At 39.9% G+C, this 25,977-nt stretch overlaps 1 long non-coding RNA gene across 1 annotated transcript; it reads left to right on the forward strand.

Annotated features, from left to right (window-relative positions):
- Positions 1–1,692: 1,692 nt before the first annotated feature.
- LOC134292476 (uncharacterized) lies at positions 1,693–23,622 on the forward strand. Its single transcript, XR_009999720.1, has 4 exons — positions 1,693–2,400; positions 2,469–2,642; positions 17,180–17,380; positions 23,315–23,622. It is a non-coding gene; the product is annotated as an uncharacterized LOC134292476 (long non-coding RNA).
- The last annotated feature ends 2,355 nt before the right edge of the window (positions 23,623–25,977 follow it).

The following is a 25,977-nucleotide window of genomic DNA, read 5'->3' on the forward strand; positions in this document are numbered from 1 at the left end:
TCCCCCTCTATTCTGCCTTGGTCAGACCACACCTGGAATACTGTGTCCAATTCTGGGCACTGCAGTTGAAGGGAGATGTTGACAAGCTGGAAAGCGTCCAGAGGAGGGCGACTAAAATGATTAAGGGTCTGGAGAACAAGCCCTATGAGGAGCTGGGCATGTTTAGCCTGCAGAAGAGAAGGCTGAGAGGAGACATGATAGCCATGTACAAATATGTGAGGGGAAGTCATAGGTTGTTTTCTGCTGCCCTGCAGACTAGGACACGGAACATTGGCTTCAAACTACAGGAAAGGAGATTCCACCTGAACATCAGGAAGAACTTCCTCACTGTGAGAGCTGTTCGGCAGTGGAACTCTCTCCCCCAGACTGTGGTGGAGGCTCCTTCTTTGGAGGCTTTTAAGCAGAGGCTGGATGGCCATCTGTCGGGGGTGCTTTGAATGCGATTTCCTGCTTCTTAGCAGGGGGTTGGACTGGATGGCCCATGAGGTCTCTTCCAACTCTACGATTCTATGATTCTATGATTCTATGAGTATAAGCCTAGTTTTTCAGCCCTTTTTTTTAAGACTGAAAAAGCCCCCCTCAGCTTATACTCGGGTGAGGGTCCTGGTTGGCTTATATTTAGGTCAGCTTATACTCAAGAATATATAGTACATTTATTTTTTTCACTATTATTATTGGCATTATTACATTTATTATTTTTCTCTATTATTGTTGCTACTATTACATTTATTTTACTCTATTTTTATTATTATTAATACATTTATCATTTCACTCTGATCTTATTATTATTATTGCATTTATTATTGTACTCTATTTAATATTACATATAATATTTTCCTATATTTATTATTATTATTATTACAGTAGAGTCTCACTTATCCAACATAAATGGGCCAGCAGAATGTTGGATAAGCGAATATGTTGGATAATAAGGAGGCATTAAGGAAAAGCCTATTAAACATCAAATTAGGTTATGATTTTACAAATTAAGCACCAAAACATCATGTTATACAACAAATTTGACAGAAAAAGTAGTTCAATACACAGTAATGCTATGTAGTAATTACTGTATTTACGAATTTAGCACCAAAATATCACAATGTATTGAAAACATTGACTACAAAAATGCGTTGGATAATCCAGAACGTTGGATAAGCGAGTGTTGGATAAGTGACACTCTACTGTATTATTATTACATGTATTATTTTACTCTATTATTATTATTACAAGGATACATAAGCACATTTACATTGAAGAAGTTGAGAATAATGATTTGATCAGAGTTGGACAGTCTTATCTTAAATTTGAGCTTTATGTAAATATTCAAAAACATTTAACCTACTGATGCCTCAATTAATGTAATTTTATTGGTATCTATTTTTATTTCTGAAATTTGCCAGCCTCAGCTTATACTGGAGTCAATGTTTTCCCAGTTTTTTTATGGTAAAATTAGGTGCCTCGGCTTATATTCAGGTCGGCTTATACTCAAGTATATACGGTACATTATCAGTTGGCATTTAACTGACTTCTTTGGTTGTTGTATGAGAGTAAATGTGGACAACTGGGTGGCACATCATCTCCTTCATTATGAGCTGCCATTAGACAAAGGTTGTGTCTAATTATGCTCTCATGTTAGGCCTAATACATTGAAGAAGTTGAGAATAATGATTTGATCAGAGTTGGACAGTCTTATCTTAAATTTGAGCTTTATGTAAATATTCAAAAACATTTAACCTACTGATGCCTCAATTAATGTAATTTTATTGGTATCTATTTTTATTTCTGAAATTTGCCAGCCTCAGCTTATACTGGAGTCAATGTTTTCCCAGTTTTTTTATGGTAAAATTAGGTGCCTCGGCTTATATTCAGGTCGGCTTATACTCAAGTATATACGGTACATTATCAGTTGGCATTTAACTGACCTCTTTGGTTGTTGTATGAGAGTAAATGTGGACAACTGGGTGGCACATCATCTCCTTCATTATGAGCTGCCATTAGACAAAGGTTGTGTCTAATTATGCTCTCATGTTAGGCCTAATACATTGAAGAAGTTGAGAATAATGATTTGATCAGAGTTGGACAGTCTTATCTTAAATTTGAGCTTTATGTAAATATTCAAAAACATTTAACCTACTGATGCCTCAATTAATGTAATTTTATTGGTATCTATTTTTATTTCTGAAATTTGCCAGCCTCAGCTTATACTGGAGTCAATGTTTTCCCAGTTTTTTTATGGTAAAATTAGGTGCCTCGGCTTATATTCAGGTCGGCTTATACTCAAGTATATACGGTACATTATCAGTTGGCATTTAACTGACCTCTTTGGTTGTTGTATGAGAGTAAATGTGGACAACTGGGTGGCACATCATCTCCTTCATTATGAGCTGCCATTAGACAAAGGTTGTGTCTAATTATGCTCTCATGTTAGGCCTAATACTAACCAACTTTTTGTTGTTTTGAACCTCTAGATGCAATTATAGAAGAACTTGTGACAATCCAAAATCTTGTTTGCATGGCTGCACAGAGCAGGAAACCAGCTGCCACTCACTCATGCAAGGCCCAAATCAAAGGAGAGTAGGCACGGTGACCTTTTAACTGCTGTGCAGAAGAGGACAGGTTGATAAGTACAGCTTGTCATCCAGGTATGAAATCTACTCTAATGTATTACTTCCTAAAACGTGCTTAAAAAAAAACATTACACTCTGCCTCCTCCCAATACCCAATATGGTACCAGAATTAGATCCAATTAGTGCATTTTTGTGGAAGTTGCACTTTTATTACACCCTTAAAAGAAAATCTAGGCAGATTCAGGGTCACTGACCTTTTTTATTCATTTCTGACATTTCTGTTATGGGTTCTGAAGATAATAGTGCAGTTTGTCATGTTTAAATACCACCATTGTTTAGAAGATTACCTTGTTCAAATTAGTTTCCTCCTTTCAGATGAGTTTTATCCTATTGTTTAATCTGATGTTAGTCCAGTAGAGTCTCACTTATCCAACATAAACGGGCCGGCAGAACGTTGGATAAGCGAATATGTTGGACAACGAGGAGGGATTAAGGAAAAGCCTAAACATCAAATTAGGTTATGATTTTACAAATTAAGCACCAAAACATCATGTTATATGGGCTCGGGCTGTGGCGCAGGCTGGAGAGCAGCTGCAATGAATCACTGCAATGAATCACTCTGACCAGGAGGTCATGAGTTCGAGGCCCGCTCGGAGCCTATGTTTGTTTGTCTTTGTTCTATGTTAAAAGGCATTGAATGGGTTGTTGTATGTCTTTCGGGCTGTGTGGCCATGTTCCAGAAGTATTCTCTCCTGATGTTTCGCCCACATCTATGGCAGGCATCCTCAGAGGTTGTGAGGTATGGAATGTTTGCCTATATGTGTTGAAGGCATTGAATGTTTGCCTATATGTGTAATGTGATCCGCCCTGAGTCCCCTTCGGGGTGAGAAGGGCGGAATATAAATGCTGTAAATAAATAATAATAAATTATACAACAAATTTGTCAGAAAAAGTAGTTCAATATGCAGTAATGCTATGTAGTAATAACTGTATTTACGAATTTAGCACTAAAATATCACGATGTATTGAAAACATTGACTACAAAAATGCATTGGATAATCCAGAACGTTGGATAAGAGACTTTTGGATAAGTGAGACTCTACTATAGTTATTTTGGAAATATGAGGTACACATGATGTTTTCTTTGCATAAGAGAAACTCAGGAAGTTAATGTACCTTTTCACATATCAATTTTAAATATTGTTTACCTATATTGTTTGTAGGTAACACCAATTTGGATGGAACTTCTAAAAGCTGATTTCTGTTGGCAAACAAAGTGGAACTTTAATCCACAAATCATGCCTTAGCCTTATCAAAATCCCTTTTGCTTTTGTTAAATCTCACATTGTGAGCTGGTGTTATGATATAGTACAGCTGTAACAGCTCGCTCTGTAGGTGTATATCGAATAGTATATATAGCTGATATTATAACAAAGATTTTTAAACCCATGTTAGCTCATCGTAAGAACATGTATTATCATGAGAGCTATTGCTTCTCATGCAATGTATTGTATGATTTATGGTCTAAATAAAGGAACTGAGCCCAATAAGAAGGCATTTACCAGGTGGCCCAGCATGCCAGAAAGCCCAATTTTTATGAGTGTTGATTAATATTTTGAGACCACAAATTACTGCCCCAGAGATTTATTGGCATAGGGATGGCAATTTTTTATGGATTGGTTGAAATTCCGCATTAAAAGTATAGACTTAAAGAGAACCTGTTCTGCTTTTCCTTTAGACGCTCTGTTCCTGTTTCTAACTGTTTCTTATGGGCAGTCCAAATTTCAGTAACTAAAGACTAATATTCAGCGATTGTTCCTAAGCTCACCATTTCCTGATTTCTCATATTTCCAGCCTAGTAATATGGTGTCAAATTCAAGCCCTTGAGAGAATCACACACTCCCCAGGTGCTGAATGACATTTACAGTGTGACGTATGCAGCTGGCATTCTGCAGCTTTTCTTTCACACTTCTCTTCCTTAAACCACATGTCATTCTCCTTTCCAAAGTGCAATAATCATATTGCCTGCGATATTTGATGTATGTGTGGAAGAGGGCAAGAGAGATCATGCTCCGTGGGGGAGGATATTACTTTCCTAAATATGTGCATTTAGATTGTCCAAGGGAATTACTGGCATTAGATTCAGGAACTGTTTGTTTCTCAAGTTTGCTGGTGTCATTCCTGTGCAAAGCGAGAGTCATGTACAAATGCCAGCCATAGCTAACGGCATGCCATTCCACGTTTCTCCTGCCAAGACGCAGACCGATCCAATGGTGTAAAATGAGATTAATGTATGTCCATCACATTATCCCAATTCTTCAAACTCGAGGCAAGTTGTTCTGTGGAAGTCACCATACCCTTCATATAATACTAACAAACTACCTTGGTTTATATTCCTTGTGGATGTAACAGCATGTCTGGGTATGTTATGTTAGTCTGGAACTTGGGGAGCCAGAATAGGGAAGTTGCTGCTGCTATCCATAAAGATTTTCTCCCTCCCTTGGCAAAAGACCTATTCAGATGCTCACTAGTATTGAATGTAGGACAGTGATGGCCAACCTATGACATGCGCGTTAGCACTGACACGCCTAGCCATTTTTGCAGATTGATTGGATGACTATGTCTTTTGTGACCAAATGTGGTATGATTTGGTCCAGTGGTTTTGTTGTTCACTCCATGGGAATTATGCACTATCTATCTCTATATCTATATCTATCTATCTATCTATCTATCTATCTATCTATCTATCTATCTATCTATCTATCTATCTATCTATACACACTGTAGTATATTATCATATTATTACTATTATATTACAGTATTATTATATTATTCATTATTCATGACTACATTGAAACTACAATAGAGAGAAATCAGCATGGAAACTGCAAGAGGTACCATAGATTTTGTACATGGAAATAATGGTAGTAAATACAGTAGAGTCTCACTTATCCAAGCCTCACTTATCCAAGTTTCTGGATTATCCAAGCCATTTTTATAGTCAATGTTTTCAATATATCGTGATATTTTGTAAATACAGTAATTACAACATAACACTGCTGCATATTGAACTGCTTTTTCTGTCAAATTTGTTGTAAAACATGATGTTTTGGTGCTTAATTTGTAAAATTATAACCTAATTTGATGTTTAATAGGCTTTTCCTTAATCCCTCCTTATTGTCCAAGATATTCGCTTATCCAAGCTTTTGCCGGCCCGTTTAGCTTGAATAAGTGAGACTCTACTGTAGTTTTTGATTTATTAAATAAAGTTATATATTACAATTATACATTTTTGTTATTTAAACTATACATATTGCAAAATTATGGGGTTTTTTTTCTCGAAGTGACACACCACCCAAGTCATGCTAGGTTTTTTGGTGAATTTTGACACACCAAGCACAAAAGGTTGCCCATCATTGGTTTAGGATGAGCCTAAGAGGCAGACTGCAGATTATGCTGCTACCCATCAGATATCCTGTTATGGTGGTGTTGTAAGCCTTGAGTTGATGTTGTAAGGAGATCAGGATATCATAGCCATTAACGCAGATCTGTCCACTTGTTAAGGATGAGGAGGCCACCAGAGGAGATGCAACACTAGGAACAGTGAATGAATTACAGTGTCCCTTCAGACCTCCCTCGCTGATGCTTTACTTCCTTTTTCTCTCTTTCTCTCCCACTTCTTCCCCTTCACCAAACTGACAGTGTGCCTCACACTTCTTCCCTTCTCCTCACTTCGCCTTGCCCCCTCTTTCCCCCATCCAATATTGCCATGGTTCTATCTTTTCTTTATTCCTCCCCATTTCACTTCCTTCTCCTTCCCCTCATCAAACCTTCCCTCCTGCTCTTTTTCTCTGCATATTCTCTGTGCAAAACAGTACCATCTGTGCAAACCAGACAGTGCTGCCTTACCTAAAAAGAGGGGGGAGAGTTTGAGGGAAGAGGCAGGCAGTATTATTGCCACTACTAAGAGGGGAGTTGTGTTGAGTTGATGAGGAAAAAACAAATCTGTGGGGCAAAAGAAAGCATATAGAGGCTTCAACAATATTACTATAGCCACATTTTCTCCTTTTGTCTGTGATAATGATGACCATTATGCCAACATGCATGTGGGACATACTTCTGACCTATTGTTTTCAGCCAATAGTTTAGAAAGTGCAGGTAAAAGGTTTTGTGAACACATTCTTAGGGTTAGATCATTTCCTGGTGAGTTTAGGTAGATTCTGGCATTTATTTATTTATTTACAGTATTAATATTTTGCCTTTCTCACCCTGAAGGGGACTCAGGACAGATCACAAAACATACATAGACAGCAAACATTCAATGCCATTTATTCACTGACAAGACAGAGAGTTGTACATAGATAGAGAGGTATATGTATAGGGTTTTCCCATCTTCAGCATCTTTTTGCTTGGTTCTGGAGGGGGGGAGTATTTCTTTCTTTGCTCAAATTGCCAGTATTTTTCTGTATGGGTGCCTTAAAATACCTTCCTGCTTTTAAGCGGTACCTATTTATCTACTCACATTTTGCTTTCAAACTGCTAGGTGGGCAGAAGCTGGGGTAAAGGCCAGGAGCTCACCCTGACCCGGTCTTTGAACAGTCAGCCTTTTGACTGATAATTTACTGCAGCTGGTCATTTAACCTACATGTTAAAGCCCGACCCTTACCCTCCCCAGGAATGGTACATTTTAAAAATTGGCCCACTTTAAAAACAACAACAAATGGATTCATGAAATCTCTTGGGGAGTATGTGATAGATATTGCTGATGATTCTGTCAAAGCCTTGGTCTTAAGATAGAAATAGTTCTTAATACAATTGCTCCCCTCAGCATCATTTCTCCAGACTTAGTGTAGTGATGAAATAGGTTGAGAGACTAGAATGCAATTTTTGCAAAAATGGTAGCAGATATGAGAGAACATGAGGAAGAGCTCATAGTCATTATCAATTCTTTGTAACAGTGAAATGCTACTTTTTTGTCACAATTGCTTATTGAGTAATAATCTAACAGAGTTGTTCCAAATGTCTGGGGTTTTTGTTGTAATGTGGGTTGGACTGGGTGACTTGGATCCAAAAAAAGGTAGATAGGTTCCCATGGACTGTGCTTTTCCATCTTGCTATATTGAACTGGAGTTTTAGAGTAGCATAAAGGACCCGGTGGTGCAGTGAGTTGCTGAACTTGTTGACCAAAAGGACAGCAGTTTGAATCCAGGGAGCAGAGTGAGTGCCCGCTGTTAGCTCCAGCTTCTGCCAACCTAGCAGTTTGAAAACATGCCAATGTGAGTAGATCAATAGGTACCGCTCTGGCGAGAAGGTAATGGTGCTCCATGCAGTCATGCTGGCCACATGACCTTGGAGGTGTCTATGGACAATGCCGGCTCTTCGACTTAGAAATGGAGATGAGCACCAACCCCCAGAGTTGGACATGACTGGACTTAACGTCAATGGAAACCTTTACCTTTACTAAATAGGAGGAGGGGCCAATACAAAATATTTTTGTACATTCCACTAGAGGGGAATTCTGTAAAAAATCAAAAGATGGTATACACCACTCTGGACATTATGAGGTAAGAAAACAGTTGAAGAAACTGAGATACTCTAAATCTGAAGTACATTGAACTGAAATGGAATAAGGCTAACGTAATTCTCAATCCCCCTTTCAATTTAAATTTAGATCAGACAGATCAAGGGGAATTTAATAATTACGAATGAAATAAGCTCACACAACTGTGCGCAATAATTTCAGTGACAAAGTTTGTAAGAGATCCTAGCTCTCCTGATAATTTTAGTGCTGTGCCCTAGGCGCATTAGGCCACCCATATTCTCCTGATAGCTAATGTCTCCCACAGGATAGCACCTCGATATGAGATGAACTATTACATTCAAATGGCACATTCCACAATGCACCAGGCTCTCCTTGCAATTGAAATGATCAGAAACTGTGAAAAAGCATAGCAATTTTCATTCATGTAGATAGGATGTGTGAACTGCATTTCCAAATACTTTGAAATGTTCAAAGATCCTATTGGTCTCTTTCAGCTCCCCTAAGCCTTGGTAACCTTCTGCAGTCAAGGGCAAACAGCTTCACTAAGTGCCATTTCGACTTTATAATGGTTCTTACTTAGGTTTTCCTTAGGGATCTCCAGAGTGTGATTGGCTTTTTAAGCAGCACCCACTTATTGATCTCCTGCCTTAAACAATTTCAACAGGTGCTTCTATTCTTTAGAAAAACATATCCACACACGAGTGACCCAAGCTGTTGAGGCAGATATTCCTTAATATTGTAGACTTCCATGAAGTGTGGCTGGTATAATAATAACATCAGCATCCACAGAATTCGACATCTCGTGTTGCACAAAGGTTGGTAGCTATTTCTGAAACACCCCTTCCCATAGTTTGTCTGTGGAGATTTTGAACCGTACAAGAATGTGGCACTACTTTCAGTGACATGTACATACCACATTATCAGATAAGAGCACCTAACTAACTGTTTTCCTGGAGCCCCTGGTGGTGCAATGGGTTAAACCCTTGTGCCAGCAGGACTGCTGACTGACAGATCGGCGATTCGAATCTGGGGAGAGTGGGTGAGCTCCCTCTGTCAGCTCGAGCTCCCCATGTGGGGACTTTATAATGGTTCTTACTTAGGTTTTCCTTAGGGATCTCCAGAGTGTGATTGGCTTTTTAAGCAGCACCCACTTATTGATCTCCTGCCTTAAACAATTTCAACAGGTGCTTCTATTCTTTAGAAAAACATATCCACACACGAGTGACCCAAGCTGTTGAGGCAGATATTCCTTAATATTGTAGACTTCCATGAAGTGTGGCTGGTATAATAATAACATCAGCATCCACAGAATTCGACATCTCGTGTTGCACAAAGGTTGGTAGCTATTTCTGAAACACCCCTTCCCATAGTTTGTCTGTTGAGATTTTGAACCGTACAAGAATGTGGCACTACTTTCAGTGACATGTACATACCACATTATCAGATAAGAGCACCTAACCAACTGTTTTCCTGGAGCCCCTGGTGGTGCAATGGGTTAAACCCTTGTGCCAGCAGGACTGCTGACTGACAGATCGGCGATTCGAATCTGGGGAGAGTGGGTGAGCTCCCTCTGTCAGCTCGAGCTCCCCATGTGGGGACATGAGAGAAGCCTCCCACAAGGCTGATAAAACATCAAATATCCATGTATCCCCTGGGCAAAGACCTTGCAGAAGGCCAATTCTCTCTCACCAGAAGCGACTGCAGTTTCACAAGTCACCTGTTTTCCTTGCATGGGTAATCCGTACAATAGTCCAGTATTTACTACAATCCTTTGTGACCCCTTTCCTGGGAACTGGGATTTAAAGTTCATGTATAAAAATTGCAAATTTGTATAAGCATGGTCACTATTTCCACAAAACTTCATTAACATAGGTTGCAGGGGAACTGTACAATAGATTCAGAAAATGAGGAGTTTTTTTATTGCAGACTTTAGATTCTTTTATATTATTTCAGAACTAGCTAGCCACTGCATTCTAGTTCAATAGACCTCAAGATATTCTTTTCTATTTCTGCTATATAGCTTAGTGTGTCAGTGTCAAAAGTTCAGGAATGACTTCTCAGTTAATATTTTGTGGCATTTGCTTAAAAATTAATCTTTTTGCAAATATTTCTGCCAGGAATCTCATTTAGAAGATAATCTTTGGGGAAGTACACATTAAAAGGGCATGTATACAGCCAACACACATTCTTGTTTCAGATTGGACCGAGTATTGAAATATTCCATGTCCCCTACCCAGTTTTCACCTAGTGCATGTGGCAGCCTACCTGTTCTAGCATGATATAGTGGTATTCCCCAACATTGATGACTGGCTCCTTGTGTCAGAATTCAAGTCTCAACTATCTGATATAACCTTATCTCTTCTACAGTCACTAGGTCTCATTGTGAACCATTAAAAGTCCTACCGGGCTGTGGCACAGGCGGGAGATCAAGCCCGCTGCAATTAACTGCAATGAATCACTCTGACCAGGAGGTCATGAGTTCGAGGCCCGCTCGGAGCCTATATTTGTCTTGTCTTTGTTCTGTGTTAAAAGGCATTGAATGTTTGCCTATATGTGTAATGTGATCTGCCCCGAGTCCCCTTCGGGGTGAGAAGGGTGGAATATAAATGCTGTAAATAAATAAATAAATAAATAAATAAATAAATACCTGTCACTGATGCAGAAGATATGCTTCATTGGAGAAACCCTAGAATTTGTCATAGAGAAGGCATACCTGCTGGAAGACCACTTCTGAGCCTTACAATCAACCATCAACCAAGTGCGTGCTCAAGGCCAAGCTTCTGGGACATTCAATCCATTTTGGGACACATGACCTCCACCACCATGGTGAACCAAATTCACACAGCTTCGGCTGTGCCCTTTGCCGCACTGCTTCCTTGATATCTTCGATCCCTTTTTCAACAGTCAGAGAATCCAGCTATAACCTCCGCTCAATGTTCTCCATTGTCTAGCATGGTGGACAAAGTGGTCCAATGCTTGTTCAGGGATGCCCTTCAGACAGGCATGCCTATCACCCTTGCTGACAACAGACTCCTTGCTCCAGGGCTAGGGGGTTCACTTCAAGGGATTCCTTATTCAAGGCTGCTGGTTGTCAAGGGAGTGTCATCATCACATCAACTTTCTGGAGTTCCTGGTCATTGAAAAAGCCCCTTGAGCTTTTGAAACCCTCCTACAAGAAAATGTGGTGCAACTTCTAATGGGCAACATCACAGTAAATTTTTACATCAATAAGTAAGGGGGAATAGTCTCCCACAGTCTGCTTCACCTCTTGATGTGCATTTGGGATTGATATTTCCATGTTAAAATTCATTGATTTCAGCAACTATAATCCAGAGGCTGTCTTTTAAGTAATTTGTTCTGCATTCAGAAATGTGTTGCTCTTCTTTCACTGTAAGCTTCTGCAAAAAGTATCTGGGTTTAGTCAAAAAGAATTGGCACTGTTGTTTACAAGTGTGCCATCAGGTCTTTTTGGTTGTCAAATAGGAGCCTCCAGTGGCCTAGGGGATAAAAGCCTTGTGACTTGAAGGTTGGGTTGCTGACCTGAAAGCTGCCAGGTTCGAATCCCACCCGGGGAGAGCGCGGATGAGCTCCTTATATCAGCTCCAGCTCCATGTGGGAACACGAGAGAAGCCTCCCACAAGGATGGTAAAACATCAAAACATCCGGGCGTCCCCTGGGCAACGTCCTTACAGATGGCCCATTCTCTCACTCCAGAAGCAACTCAAGTTGCTCCTGACACAAAAAAAAAAGATTGTCAAATATTCTGACTTTGCTCTAATATGGCCATGTGGCAGTGAAATCATTTTGTTTTATGACGTTTTTAACAGCCCTGAAATAACTTCCTAACAGATTATAGTTTTCTGCAGTAATTCCATGCTCACCTGCACCCTCTATCTAGATTTAGTGCACAGCTTAGAAAGTTACTTTAAAATAGTAGTGGGCAGCTTTGGAAACTGTGGGAGCACAATTCATGGTATTTTCATTCAACTGTCAGCCAAAGGTTAAAACTAAAAGTGATTCCAATATTTATTGGGGCCTTTCTGTGGTTTAGGGAAGGTTTGGGAGGATTCAAGGGGCTACTGAAAGCAGACTACTGATACTGGAAGATGAGAGACCAGCAAGGAAAGACAGGAAGTATTTTTCATCAGAGCCTGACTTCCAACAACTATCAGTGTAGCTCCCAGAATTACGATACCTCTCCTTTATTTTTTAAAATGTAATGTATGATGAATCAAACGGAACATATTATATATTTTGTTTGTTGTTAATAATGGATTGTTGACCAATTTTTTCATGTCAGGAGCGACTTGAGAAACTGCAAGTTGCTTCTGGTGTGAGAGATTGCCCAGGGGACGCCCGGATGTTTTTGATGTTTTTACCATCCTTGTGGGAGGCTTCTCTCAAGTTGACCAAATGACTGATTGACAGACATTTATAGACACTTTGATGTGACCTCCCAGGCTTCCTTTTAGAGAGCATTTCTCCTTCTTTTTTTTAAATCACAAAATGTAATCCCAACTGCTTATCTTTTCCTAATGAATATTTGACAGAATCAAAACTAGACTCAAAATCATGGCATGCTTCCAAGATCTCATTGTACCTCTCTTATGCTGATGGTTTTTAGGTGTCCACGTGGTCAGTTCACTGCCCTAGTCAAAACAGCAGAGGGAGCACAAGACGTTTTCCAAAGGGTGCTAAAGACACAGGACCTTGAATGTTTTAGTTTTGGTGCATCATAGAGCATTCATGCAGCTTTTAGATATATTTCATGAAAGAAAATAAAAGGTAACTGTTTATGGCAAGCATCATTAAAAGCAAATTCTAAGGTGTGCAGATGACTGATATAAGAACACACACCAAGGGTGGTCGTGTCATAAATTAATTCTGGAAAATATGGCACAGCACACTATCCAATCCAGTTTGTTATTTCATTTGAGGATTTCCAAACTCTGAAAGAGGAAACACATTTTTATCATTATGTACTTTATCATTAATGTAACCAGTCTAAGAGGGAAAAAGCCTCAGTGAAAGCTGGAAACCTGCTCCTTTTAATAGAAGTACAGTAGAGTCTCACTTATCCAAGACTTACTTATCCAAGGTTCTGGATTATCCAAGGCATTTTTATAGTCAATTTTTTCAATATATCATGATTATTTTGGTGCTAAATTCGTAAATACAGTAATTACAACATAACATTACTGCGCTTTGAACTACTTTTTCTGTCAAATTTGTTGTATAACATGATGTTTGGTGCTTAATTTGTAAAAATCATAACCTTATTATGTTTTATAGGCTTTTCCTTAATCCCTCCTTATTATCCAAGATATTTGCTTATCCAAGGGTCTGCCGGCCCACTTAGCTTGGATAAGTGAGACTCTACTGTAATGATATTCCTCGATCTCAGCATCAGACACACAATTCAATAATATGCAATGTGCTTCAGCCTTGCAGATTTCCAGGTCCTCTGGTTAAAAATCTCTAAAAAATGAATAATAGTTTGCACTTCATGGAGGCAGACGTTGCCCAAGAACAGAGACTTATGCTTGCTGAGATGCCCAGTACAAACGGTGTTATTATTTCCTCAAACAGTCTCTAAATGACTGGCTCTGCAGTTAAGAAATGACAGTTGTTATGTGGAGAGCAAGGATTTGTGGAGATAGGGTGGCCAGATATCTTTCTCTCACCTGGGTAAATTATACGACATGGGAGTTAGGATATCTGCTGTTCCTAAGAGGTTAAACAATTTCTACCATCACGGAAGGCATATGCCCTGAACTGACATGTTAGTCAAAGCAAGGCAGTAAATCATTAAGTTGCATTCCAAGTACGAGACAGACAGGACTGTCTGAGTGAGGCTAACAATGCCGCAGGTGAGATGTATAACACAGCGATGTACATCGGAGAAGAGGCAAAACTTTTTAGATCCTGAAAAAGAGTGACCACATATATAGTATTTTAAAGGTACATAAAATATTATTTCAAAATAGCTTTCCTATTCCTACAGGTTTTTTATAATCAGCTCCACATATCCCAGGGTATCAGACCTTAATTTTTTTTGACAGTTCCTTAAGAACAGCCATAAAAGAGAAGAGCTAAGGTATGTGCCCTAAAGGGAATCTCATATGCTACTTGGAGGGTGCGAGAGGTACAGTTCATACCATACCCAGAAGCAAAGAAACAAGAGACATAGATGGCTCTCACTTCTGCTTAATTCTTTTAACCTTTGCGTATGTAATATGCAACAGCATTTCTACTTGTATCTCAAACATAGTGAGCTTCCTGAATTCCAGATAAATTCCCTTGACATTCAGCAATAAGAGAATGCTTCATGAATTATTTTTGTTCCACATATGATAATAACGTACTCAGACTTGGCTCATTTCTTTACTCCTGGCAAAATAAATCTTTGCAGTGGCAGCAAATACATTATTTCCTAAGAGAAATTATATCTATATTAGAAAGAGATCACATATGGAGCAGTCCACATTATGTGTCAGGTCCATGGGTTTTTAATTCACTGTAACTTACACACATACACACGTCATGTCTAGATATCTAGGGAGTCATAATAAGCAGGAATATATTTTTTTTATCGAGTTTATCCATTATTTGCTTATATATTACTGTTGGCATTGAATGTTTGCCACTGTGTTTATCTTGGGGCTGTGTGGCCAAGTTCCAGAAGCATTCTCTCCTGATGTTTTGCCCACATCTATGGCAGGCATCCTTAGAGGTCGTGAGGTCTGTTGGAAACTAGGCAAGTGGGGTTTATATATCTGTGGAAGGTCCAGAGTGGGAGAAAGAACTCTTGTCTATTGGAGGGAAGTGTGAATGTTGTAATTAATCACCTTGATTAGCATTGAAAAGCCTTGCAGATTCAAGGCCTGGCTGATTCCTGCCTGGGGGAATCCTTTATTGGGAGGTGTTCACTAGTCCTGATTGTTTCATGTCTGGAATTCCCCTGTTTTCAGAGTGTTATTCTTTATTTATAGTCCTGATCTTAGAGGGTTTTTTTTAAATACTGGTAGCCAGATTGTGTTCATGTTCATGGTTTCCTCCTTTGTGTTCTGCTGTGGCTGACTTTTTCTGGTTGAATTAATCTGCAGGGTGTTTATTTTGCTGTAAGCCGCCCTGAGTCCTTTTGGGGAGATAGGGCAGGCTATAAATAAAGTTTCATTTCATTTCATATATGCATGTGCACCCCCAAATTTGTATACCATATTAGATGTGTTGGTTTCTAGCAGCTACAAAACTTTTAATAGTTTATTCAACAGATGTAACCCAGCTGTTGCATTGTATATAGGTTTAAGACAGCAGTATTCACAGATGGGAATTCCTTTGAGTGAGGGTACTCATGAGTGAGAAAAACAATGTAATATTAAACTTTTAAATAACAATGGCAACTTTTTTTCTTTTTTCCCTCCATTTCCTTCACAATCAAGAAAATGCCATTATTAGCTTCTTTCCGAGAAAGCTGTCTTTTCATCCTCTCTGCAGTTCTGATGTGTTCAGTCCCCAATTTCCAAGGCAGGGAGTTGAGAGGTTGCTCATAAAACCCTAGAGGTGAGGAGCTTTGATAAAAGTATCAGCTCCAACAATTGGGATTTCTGCTACTTCTGAAAAAAAATTGTGGCAAATCTGTCATAAAGTACTTACTGCAGATCCGTGCTGAGCTCAAGGGTAAGCCCTGTGTGTTTATTAAACCCATGGCTTTTCAGGGGGGAAAGTGTCGGTCTGAATTGCAATAAAGAGTTGCTGAGAAATCCTCTGGCCGGTTTACTGAATTATTGAATACAAGGATAAAACGTTTGTACTTGGCTTTTGTATCTAAGTACTGAGCAGCATGCAGGCAGTAATGGCTACAGCAGCAAACACTTAGGGCTTTGTTTGGGCTTTTGCACCACATTTCCTTGCCTGTTTCTTCCTCTTGAAGAACTGCAGAGCTGCAAATATCTCAGTAAATCTGAGGTCTGTGTTCCTCAAAGACCACATGCAAAGGTGTTTCCAAAAACTTCTTGTCGAAAGATCCAAATATTAGTCAATGCAGTTTCTGTTCACGCCTGTAAGATCTGTATTTACAGGGACTTGTGCCTTTCGAAAAGAATAACCATGCACAAAATAAATAAAAGTAAAATAGTATTTTGCCATGTTGCTAAGGCTGGTATCACACAAGTCATTACGCTGAGGGAACATGATCATTTTTGTGTTGTCGAGGGCTTTCATGGCCGGAATCACTGGGTTGCTGTGAGTTTTCTGGCTGTATGGCCATGTTCCAGACGTTTCACCCACATCTATAGCAGGCATCATCAGAGGTTGTGTGTTATCTTGGAAGCTGGGCAAGTGGGGTTTATATGTCTGTGGAATGATGTCCAGGGTGGGATCAAGAAGCTCACAAGTGGCTGAGGTGGAAAAGGAAGGGCCCTGAGGCTTTTAGAAATTGTGGGAGTTGAAGTCCAAAACACCTGGAGGGCCAAAGTTTGCCCATGCCTGGTCTGCATGATCACATAAAGCAGTTCAAAGTGGATTATATGGCAATTTAGACCTAACCTCTGACACCACTGTCTCCTGTATAAACCAAGCTGGTCAGCCAATTCTGCTCATTTGGTGCGAGTAAAAGAGAAGGTTTGCCTACATCATGGTTATATGATCCAGTAAGTTTTACATTTTGATAACTTAAAACTAGTTTTTTTGCCCAGGTATTTCTCTCCTTTTAGTGCCACCAGTATCCTGGCAATGGTGAACCAATCATTTTCTTGTTTCATTATTTTAATGACCAAATCCAGTGCATTTTGTTATATTTTATATTTTAGACTGTGAAACGCTATGTTAGTTTTTGTCAAAATGCAAAGTGCTGTGTTTTGAAATAAACAAGATTTCATCACATTAAACTATATAATACAGTAATGTAGAATATGTCTAACTTATCAATTCATAGCTAAACTATGTTGTGTATTAATGCTGGCCATCAACTTGGATGCCCCAGCGAATTAGAAAGATTCATAGAGAATTACAGTACCAATGAATGATGACCAGAATCAGAGCTAGTTATGCCTCTATATTTTGATTCCAGGGAACTAAAGTGGGATGGTGCTGTTACATTCGGCTCTTTCACCTGGACTTCCTAAAGCCAGTTGGTTGACCATTAGATAAACAGAAGGCTTTGCTCTGATTCACATGGATGTTTTGAAAGTTCTTGGCTGGTGAGGAGTTATTTATAGCTAAAATCGAAAGAACCATAATAGCATTTTGAGGAGACTCAAAGTTTGCAGAGGTACGTGTGACTGTGTGTTTGTATGTAATAATTAGCTAAGTAGTCAAAGGAATCCCATTATTGGCCAAATATATCCAGTAGCTGCAGAATATCAATGTCTGTTGGGGGAAAAACCCAGGAACACAGGATGTGTGTAGAATATAGTGGGCCCACCATATCAATGGGGGCTCAGTTCTGGGACCCATCATGGATATGGAAAAACGTGTATGTTTTGCCCCATATTATTAAACAGCAGCAACATGGACATGCATGCAGTAATTCCACATTCACATCGCTGCTACTTAATAATATGGCTTGTGATGATCTGTAGTTGATGGCAATCATGGATCCTTAGGGCTCACTCAATAGTGGGAAAGGCCAGCAAAATCATGAACAGAAGCACTTCTCTTAGAAAATGAGGAAGCACTGCAACATATTGTTGTTGTTATTATTAGTATTAATAATAATTTATTTCTATCCCATTTTTCTCCCGGGATGGGACTCAAAGTGGCTTGATGTACAGATTATATTTAAGAGCCAAAACTTCATTGCCAAAGCTGGGACATTTTTGTTTACATTTGACTGTTGCTCAGCTGATTTCGCTTGCTTATAAAAATCAAACACTATGCATCAAATACACTTAAACCTCTGCCTTATTAAGTGGTCTTTGGGTCAATATTGTTCTAACATAGCAACATCAATGCTATTAAGAAAATCCCAGCTAAAGCAAAGAGATATGATAAGATTTTGCTGAGAAATCAGATTTATCTTTCTCATAATCCTCTCTAGTGGGGGGATGTAAGAAATAATCATTGCAAAACCACACCAAAGAATTGCAATTTCAGAAATCACTGCCACATGACATCTTACCTAGAGGCAGTTTAATAAATGCCCTTGGAGGTGCCGGGATGTAATAACTGTGCCGTTTTTAGGATGTTAACCTCTGTGTAGATTTTAAGATGCCAAGAAGCTCTCAGTCTCAAAACACAAAGGGGAGTCTAGTTCTCAGTGATCTTTCTATTGTTGTAAGTCAAACAGAAATATTCCTGATGCTCCTCATACCTGTGAAGTCAGGCACACTTCCAGGTATTGCACCTATGCCAGCCAGAAATGTGAAAAGCTACATACTATACTATAACGGCGCTCCATGCAGTCATGCCGGCCACATGACCTTGGAGGTGTCTACGGACAACGCCGGCTCTTCTGCTTAGAAATGGAGATGAGCACCAACCCCCAGAGTCAGACATGACTCTGTATTTGAAATCCTACTCTGCAGCAATGGAGGCAGCAGAGAAAATCATTCCTTGCTGCCACCCTTGCATCTACAAGGAACCGTCCCGCTGAGATGTTTTGAGTGGTCAGAGGGTTTTTACAAACTGGTCCTCAAGAAGAAATCCCTGACCACTCAGCAGCCCACTGTGAAAAATGTGTATGGCGCTTTGCAAATAAAGTCGCTCCGATCCGTTCCAGCTTGGATACTATTACTGACACAGTCCCAATGAATGTAACGTTGGCTCCTGCTTGTCCAGTGTTGACAGATATTTTACAATTGGTGCATCCTGAGGATGTGGATGGGAGGTGAGAGCTACCACATGTATTCTAGATCCTTGCCCTTCCTGGCTGATCAAACAAGCAGAGTGGGTGAAGGTGGTGGTCAATGCCTCCTTGGAACAAAGCAAAGTTCCAACTTGCCTAAAGTAGACAGTTGTGAGACCTATAACTTTAAAAGCCATTCTTGAACCCCTCTATAACAGACAACTATCAGCCAGTGTCCAACCTTCTATTTCTTAGCAAAGTTCTGGAGCATGTGGTAGCCTCCTAACTCAAGGGATTTCTGAATGAAACAGATTATCTAGCTCCATTTCAATCTGGTTTCAGGTGTAGCTATGGAACAGAGACAGCTTTGGTTGCCTTGGTGGATGACCCATGAAGAGAGGTATACGGGGGTGTGTGTCCCTGTTGGTTCTCCTGAATCTCTCAGCGACTTTCAATACCATTAACCATGGTATCTTTTTGGGTTGTCTTGCTGGGATGGGACTGGGAGGCACTGTCTTACAGTGGCTCTGTTCCTTCCTGGAGGGCCGTACCCAGAAGGTGGTGCTGGGAGACTCTTGCTCGAACTCCCAACCATTGACCTGCAGGGTTCCTCAGGGATCTATTTTGTCCCCGATGCTGTTTAACATATACATGAAACTGCTGGGAGAGGTCATCCAGAGTTTTGGAGTGTGGTGCCACCTATATGCAGATGATGCCCAGCTCTACTACTTCTTTCCACTTAATGCCAAGGAAGCTATCCTGACCCTAAATGAGTGCCTGTTATTAGTAATGGACTGGATGTGGGCAAACAAATTGAAACTTAATCCAGACAAGACAGAGGTACTCCTGGTCAGTCAGAAGGCAGACTAGGGAACAGGGATTCATGCTGGATAGGGTCACACTGCCCTTGATGACACAGGTCTGCAGTTTAGCAGTCCTCCTGGAATGGGCAGTGAACCTGGAGGCCTGGGTATCAGCAGTGGTCGAAGGGTGGGGGACTTTGCACAATTAAAACTTGTGCACCAACTGGGCTCATTCCTTGAGAAGCCGGATCAGGCCACAGTGGTACATGCTTTAGTTACATCCTTTCTGGATGACTGTCACATGCTCTATATGGGGCTGCTTCTGAAGAGTGCTCGGAAACTTCAGCTGGTCCAAAGAGCTGCAGGCAGGTTGCTCACTGGGGCTCGAGACAGAGAACAGACAACCCCCCTGTTGCTTTGAGTCCCCTTTGGGGGAGATAAATCGGGGTATAAATAAAAATAAGAATAATTATTAATACTTTACCAGCATTAACATGATAAGAATAGGAATAGTTCCTACACCACAAAGAAGGAGAGCAGTTTAACATGTATCACCAAACTTTAACAAGTATGCACATGTGAAATGAAACAGCCAGGTCAGGTAAGCCTTGCATAGGTAACCAAAACATTTTGATTCTTACTTAGTCTTGCTTTAATTTTCTTTTGTCTTGTTAAATAATTTAACTCAAGCTTTTTCCTTCAAGGATATTTACTGATTTATTTTCCTGATTGGACTAGTGGATTTTCCTAAATGGTCCTTTTGCTCAGGTGCAGAGACGAGTATTTGACTCTTCTATTTAGAATAAAGTATGCAACTGGTATTGGGTTGTTATTTTGCCACATCATGCATCCCATAGATCTCAGAAATGTGTATGAAGTTATTTCCTTGAGAAAACTGACAGCAGCCTCTAGGCTAAACTTTTGATCCACCAGTTTTCTGCCATTTTCAAAACAGCAAAGACTTGCAGTTCTGTGTGCCCCTGTTGCTTATGAAGGCAGATCTGCAGAAGAGAAGGACACGAGACAAAGCTGACACGGTAGCAAAGAAAATGGGCAAACACAGAAGCAAGTTTATCCCCATTCTTCCTTGAAAAATGTGTTTTTTTTTATTTAGGAATGGCAATTTCCATAAATATGAGCATTTGGAAATCTAGATAGAGAAACATATTCTCTGATTTCACAAAATAACAAAATTTTTACTCAAAGTAGTCAACCTTCACTGCTATTTTCTAATGCCCACCCAAAACTAAATTCCACTAGTTTACTGAAGCTTACTCCCAACTATCTCAATTGATTTCAGTCTTCAATATACTTCAAATGTTACCTTTGAAACTCTCAGAGGTATCATTTGATTGAAGAGTCCTGTATTATCAAAAAAAAAAGGTGATACTGAGAAATTAAGAAATGGAGAACATAGAGAAAAATCCAGCTTGATTTAGGGGCCTGCTGTAATGAGGTTATCTTCTGAAAGCAGTGCCAAAGTTGGTTTTCTGAATACTGATGGAAATCAGAACATGTGGTACTGACTTTTCAAGAATTGTACTAGTTACCAGTCCAACTCAAAGGGCTGGTGTTAAGCTTCAGATCTCCAAATGGTTTAGGACCATGTCATTGAAAGGACTGGCTTTGGTCAATCCTGTCAACGCATAGTAGCCTGTTCTTGTAACCCACCCCGAGCCTTAGAGGAGTGGCGGCATATAAGTTTTAATAATAAATAAATAAATAAATAAATAAATGGTATCAGAAACTCTACTATTATTTCAATAGGTAACATCTTTCAGGTTGCCTGATAAAAAATAAAGGGTCTCCTGTGTGGCCTTTGTCACTTAACAAAATATTTTCAGATACCTTTATTTGCAATGGCAAATTTGTTTGATTAATGAGCCTGGCATAATCTTTTCTACTAAATAGCCAGGCTTTAGCACAGCAGTTTAAACCACCAGCTATAGTAAATCTTATCAGTCTAAAGGCTGACAGTTCAAAGCCCAAGTCACAGTGAGCTCCTGGCCTTTAGCCCAGCTTCTGCCTACCTAGCGGTTCAAAAGCAAAATGTGAGTAGATAAATAGGTACCACTTAAAAGCGGTGAGGTGTTTTAAGGCACCCATAAGGAAATGCTAATAAATGCCAGTGATTTGATCAAGGAGGAAGTTTATGAACAAAGCTCTTTGGCAGGGAGATGGAGCGACAGCACATACACACACCCTGTGGCCGGAACTGAGCACAAGCCTCCAAGAAGCCAAAGATGAGAAAAGCCTATATATACCTCTAGCTATGTACAATTGTCTGTCTTGTCAGTGTATAAACAGCATTGAATAGTTGCTGCATATGTGTGTTCTGTGATCCACCCTGAGTCCCCTTCTGGGTGAGAAGAGCGGAATATAAATACTGTAAATAAATACATACATACATAAATAAATATGCCACTTGCTGAAGACACTCCTCTGAAAGATTTTTATATAAGTTTTAAAATAAACAAACAACGACAGCCAGCATGTCTGCATGGGGCACTCTTTTACCTTCCCGCTGAGGTACTACATATTGATCTACCTGCATCACATGCTTTCGAACTGCTAGGTTGGCAGAAGCTAAGGCTAACAGCAGGAGCTCAGTCTAACTCACAGCTTTGAACTGCCAACCCTCCGGTCAGCAGATTTCCTGCAGCTTGTGGTTTAACCTGCTGTGCTACCGCAGCCCCTACTTTATGCACACCATGTATCCTTTATCATATTCCCCTTGCTTTCCTTTATCATATTCCCCTTGCTTCCTTTTCCCCAAGCTCAGTATCACTAAACATTATAACATTTCCTCATAGAGAAGTTGCTGCAGGCCTTTGATCATTTTAGTTGACCAATTCTGAATCTTTTTTGGGTCTGCAATATATTCTTTTGGTCAGCTGAGCAGAATGATATTCAGCACTCTAAACATGGTTACTGTACATAAGAGCAATATGATACTGACCCTTTTATTTAGGACTCCATTTCTAATTCTGACCGACCCATTTTTTGCCTTTTTTTTTTTTTACAATAGTCACACAGGAGTCAATATCTCCATTGACCTATCTTCCACAATTGTAAGATCCCTTCCTTGAGCAGTCTCTTTTAGCTCAGGGAGTTTTGCCTCACTTTTCCCCATTTATATTGAATCATATTTGCCGTGTTGATCCCTATTTTCCTTCTTTCTGGACAATCTTTTGGAACTGTTTTCAATATACATAACAGTGATGGAGAAATCAATGGCTTGATTTGGAATATACAGTTTAAATAAAGGGGAAAAATGATGGAGTAAATGCTCAGCTGGTTTAAATCAGTATCTGGTTTCAATGGATCTGCACAGACTGTTTTGACTCCATTCATTTAATCTTTGCCCATGCGGAAAGGCTGCTTTTTCCAGAGCAATGAAATTCATATAAACAACTTCCCACTCATGGGGAACAAAGGATTAAGAATTATAGCTAACATAACATGATACCTCAATGGTTGTTTCTGTATTTATAAGGCAAAGAGTAGCCCTTTGACATTTCTTTAAAAACGATGTACTAAATTATTGTGAACATATCAAAATATTTCATTACTAACTGTACAACGAAACAAATTTCAAAATGTTTTTGTTTTCTAGGAACCATGAAGAATACAACTTTTTGTATCTTGAGCAGACTGTGAAACTGTGTTTCAAAAAGTTCACTTTGGAGAACTTGACAAAGAACTTTTCCCATTTGCAAAACAACTTCCATTTGCCCAAGATTTTCCTCCAGCTTCCTCTATTCCCAAATGCTATGTTAATAATGTTGCCTGAGGGAGTTTTGTACTCCTCCAGAGAAACTAATGGATTCAAATAATGGTGAAGTAATACATACAACAACTGGCAATGTGGTAAACAAACATCCAGAGTAAACAGCATAATAAACAAACATTCATTTATTTAAATTGGCCATATTTCTGTGGTCTGAGTGAGAATTGAAGTGTCAGCCTCACAATCAGCAAATATGGTCAAATATTAACTGCTGGCTCTTCATTGAAATAGGTTGGATTATTTCTTCCAATTTTGAATGCATCTCATAATCCATTTGTGAAATAAGATGCGGTGTGCACTCCAATTTTTTCCATTTCTTAATATGCCACAAATCATGTCAGGGTAGTGACTACATAAGACTTTTACACAGAAAAAAAAGGAAACTAAGAATTCAGCGTGAATAGATAATGTTTCAATTGTTTTCTAAAGTTGTTTCCTGATCAATCTTTCCCCCCATTGTTTTGCTACCACGCTGTGCTGCAGGTCTCAATCCAAGTGCCATTAGACTCATTAAAAGCAGCTTAGAACAGCTATTGGCCACACAGCAGAGCATCTAAGTTGTGTATCCAAGGATACATTTAAGAGGTGGAAATGTCCAAGGTGGGAAATCAATATGGTATTGACAATAAAATAGTACAGCTACTCCACTCAAACTCTGCTTGATGGCGTTCAGTCTAAATACACAATCAGACCAGCAGAACAAATTCAGCTTTTGGCTATGCCTACGCACCCCCCTTCAATCGATGAATACTCAGAAGAACATTGTGAGCCTGCAACCAGAAAAAAGTTCTGCACAGTTTAAACTGGGGGGCTTCTTCTAAAACCCCTGGCCTGTGACCAGTTAACACAGTTTAACACTATTTATGGTGAGGCTATTATCTGAAATCAGTAGAATTATGTTTCATGGGGAGATCAGGATGTGGCATGGTATCGTTTATGTTTTCAAAATGGAAAACAAAGAGGCATCAAAATCTGGACCACAAGGTGGGAGGTATGCTGTGTGTTGCCTGTATCACATGACCCCACAAAACCATACTGTTATCACAGGCAACCTTTTAAGGGCCTTTCTGGGCTAATGCTCCTGGAAACCCAGATTTGATGCCAGGAGCAGAACATCTCATCCCCTCATCATGGATGGGGGTAGTATTGCTGCAGGGTATAGGCAGGGTGCTTTATGGAACTTTTAAAAAAAGAAGAGTATTGGGCTAATGTTGCCTTACACACTATGAGAAGAACACAAGCTGCAGGGAGGCGCTGAAATATTAAACAGAAATGGCAGGTCAGAGAAGGGGATGGTTTACAGCTTTGGTTTATTGGGTTTTTATTTTAGAAGACAAGTTCTTTTCTATTGTTTCATTTGGAGAAACTGTGAACTACTACCATGTTAATAAAGACAATATTCACAAAACACAAAAGGGGCTGGGCTGTGGCACAAGCTGGTGAGCAGCCAGCTGCAATAAATCACTCTGACCAACAGGTCATGAGTGTGAGGTCAACCCGTGGGGGGGGGGGGTGAGCACCCAACAATTAAAAAAAATAGCCCCTGCTCATTGCTGACCTAGCAACCTGAAAGATAGTTGCATCTATCAAGTAGGAAAATAAGATACCACTTATAAAGTGGGGAGGCTAATTTAACTAATTTAGGACTCCATAAAAAATCATCCAGCCGCCATTGGAATGAGGAAGTGCCGTCGCAGTGGATGATGAAGCAGCTGCTCCCCCTGTGGCCGGAATCGAACATCCCCTCAGGAGAAGGTTAAATTGCCTCTGTGTCTGTGTCTTTGTTCTATGTGTATATGGCATTGAATGTTTGCCTTATATGTATACAATGTGATCTGCCCTGAGTCCCCCTCGGGGTGAGAAGGGCGGCATATAAATACTGTAAATAAATAAATAAACATGAAGCAGACAAAATGGTTCATGTCCCCATCACTTTACAGCAGTGATTCCCAATCTGTAGTCCGTGGATCACCAGTAATCCCCAAGAACTAAAATATAGTCCATGGTGTCACCATTACGACACCATTGCAATGAGAGCAACTCGTCTCGTGAAACCCTCTTATAGTACTGAGGCAATGGGGGTGTCACGAGGGAAGAGGCTGACTACCCATGAAAGGTGTGACAACAAACCTCCTGACTGCTGCTTCTCCTCCCTCCCTCCCTCCCTCCCTCCCTCCCTCCCTCCCTCCCTCCCTCCCTCCCTCCCTCCCTCCCTCCCTCCCTCTAAGTGGCGCCATTCTATGTGGTGCCTGGAAGAGTGTCTTCATTTTTATGCCTGTTCCTCGGGTTATTTGGGGTGCTAATTCAGAAAATTGCATTGGATAGATCACATCAGGTCTAGATTATTAAATTTCTGTGGGCAAGCTGATGACGACTACTGGATGGCACATGTTCTGTATCAGAAACTACAGCTGATGTGGTCTATCCAATGCAATTGTTTGAAACAGCACCCCAAATAACCAAACAGAATCTAAAGTTGACCAAAAATG

The sequence above is a fragment of the Anolis carolinensis genome, chromosome 6 (genome assembly GCF_035594765.1).
Source record: "Anolis carolinensis isolate JA03-04 chromosome 6, rAnoCar3.1.pri, whole genome shotgun sequence".
Classification (NCBI taxonomy): Eukaryota; Metazoa; Chordata; class Lepidosauria; order Squamata; family Dactyloidae; genus Anolis; species Anolis carolinensis.